This window comes from Coenobita brevimanus, chromosome 110, assembly GCF_032717465.1.
Source record: "Coenobita brevimanus isolate Jiangsu-jjx chromosome 110, ASM3271746v2, whole genome shotgun sequence".
Classification (NCBI taxonomy): Eukaryota; Metazoa; Arthropoda; class Malacostraca; order Decapoda; family Coenobitidae; genus Coenobita; species Coenobita brevimanus.
This window is the reverse complement of record NC_137063.1, coordinates 51,353,384-51,355,868: the sequence shown is the minus strand read 5'-3', so window position 1 is coordinate 51,355,868 and position 2,485 is coordinate 51,353,384.

Sequence of the window (2,485 nt, the reverse complement as noted above, 5' to 3'; positions counted from 1 at the left end):
ATCCAACCCATCCAGTTTAGAGAGTCTCGTCTGTCATGAACAAAGTTGTCGAGATAGCATAAAGTTGCAAATGTCATCATATAAGGGACCTTATATGTACTGGGGTATTTTTTTTCTTCACTGTGTGGAACTCTTGCTTCATTTGTGACATTACATGGGATCACCTGAAGTCATGCTTTTAACATTTTTAATTAGATATGTATGGTATATTTTATTAACCATTACTACACTAATTTCATATTATACAAAGTGGACAATTCTAATTATTTTTATTTTTTTGTGTGTTTACATATTATTTATTCTAATAAGCATCTGGTACAGTTGATTTAGTGATTTCCCTTTGTAGATACACAAGGAAAATACTAAAAAGATTTCCACAAATGAAAATGCTTAAGAGGTGGAGCCAGGATTGCTTGGAGCTTGAATGATGTGTGACCCATTTTACTGGCCATAGCGTTGATAGTTCTCCCAGTTTCATTTCTCTTTCCCTAAATTTAGATCTACCTCTTCCATCTCTAAATAGAAATAAGGGTCACGGTGGTGATGATGATGATGATGATGATGATGATGATGTGGTTGCTCATGTTGGAGTAAATCAGTGAGGTCAAATAATCATTACTTTAATCATCATCATCGTCATCATTCCAGTATAGTTTCCTCTCTTCCAATGGGATCAAGAGGATTTAGAAATAGGAAAAAACATATACAGTACATAGATGATTTCCAAGTGAAATGGCTCATGTCTTTATATGCTCACCTTAGCTTTAACATTATTGGTTCTCATCCCATAGATGATTTTATCTACATGTATGCTGTGTCCTCATTAAGGTACCTCTGTGCCACCTGTTTTGTAGAGCCAATCAATTGACTGCCAGGTTTGACAGTGGATGCAACTTTTTTTGTATTTCAGTCACCATTTGTTCTTTATCCATGCAGCTTTTTTTTTTTTTTCCATACTTTGATTTTTCACACACTGACTTGACCCATTGAGCCTGGGGATGCCTTTTTCAAATTATTTTTGCTATCTCCTGATAATTTTATTCTGCTTAGGATAAACGTTTTGAACTGGAGGGGTCAAATATAACATTATTATGGTAAACCCCTTTCACTGAGAGGTCTTTTCTAAGATGTACAGCACTGTCTGGCAGCAGTAAGCACATAATTGAAAAGGGCATCATCTAGATTCAAGGGGTTATTGTGTTAGCACTCTAGTAACTTCCACATAGAGAGAAAGAGTAATTTCTTGCATTAGATCCCAAATTCTTTCCCCAGCTCTTCCCCTCCAGCAAACATCATGTTGCCGCAAGCTAGTGGAAGATGCCTCTGTCAGCTCACACACATACAGTTAGTATATTTAAACAATGTTTTATGATATAATGTAAGATTTATATGTTGCTGAATACCCTGTATGCAAATAGTTTGAATACTTGAAGTTACTTTGCCCTGCATACCATACTGTAAATATTTTTTAAGACATGGAATTTACAAGAGCTGTTCTTTTCAGTTATGTGTGATACTGATGAAAATACAGTAAATGAAAAGAGAGAGAAACAGAATGGAGCTATGGGAAAGTGATACTACTCAGCAGACAGCCATCACATTACTTCCTGTATAGAGAGCAGAGCTTTTTAGAGGGTACAGGTAGTCTGTGGCCAACCATTGCGGTGATCTCAATTTTCAAATAGTTTATACCCCAATGGAGATATTTATGCCTTTCAGTTCTGTGATGTAGCTTTCGTGTTATCCAGCTATCTCCAGGTTGTTTTGTTGACTTTGGAGAAAGCATTTGTACTGATGAGGTGTCTTCTCTAACTGCTTCACAGCTGATTTCTGGTGTTAAAAAAAAAGAAGTGAAATTAACAAGAACAAAATTTGAAATACATCACTGGACTGAAGGGATGTATGATTAGCCGTGCAATGTACGTACATTCTATAGGCTTTTTAGTTGCTGAAAATATTAGCTGTTGGTTTACCAGGTGAAGGCTTTTGAATCATGATTGGTGAATACACATAGTGGACCAGAGCAGAATTCCCATCTCCCAGAGATATTTTAATTTGTTGGATTAGTGGTCCATTGTAACTGTTATAATAATTACTGTACTTTTCTTTTTTTGTTATTGCATGTTGTTTCAGACTGATAATCATGTTTATTCATATATATATATATATATATATATATATATATATATATATATATATATATATATTTAGTACAGTATAGTATGTTTATATAATATAATGTTTGGTAACAGCCTCATGTCTCAGCTATGTGTTGTCATTGGTTGAAATGAAACTGTTATACATGGAAAATCCTTTGCTTATGAATCCTCTAGCATTATGTTAACCAATAACTTGTTGTGGTAAACTGGGACAGTATATACCCTATATATGAGGAAGGGGAGTGTGAGCTGGGAGCAGGACAACATGGAGGCGATTTGTTTGTGGCCATCCGTTATGGGATTACGGCTTCTGGCAATAGACAGAT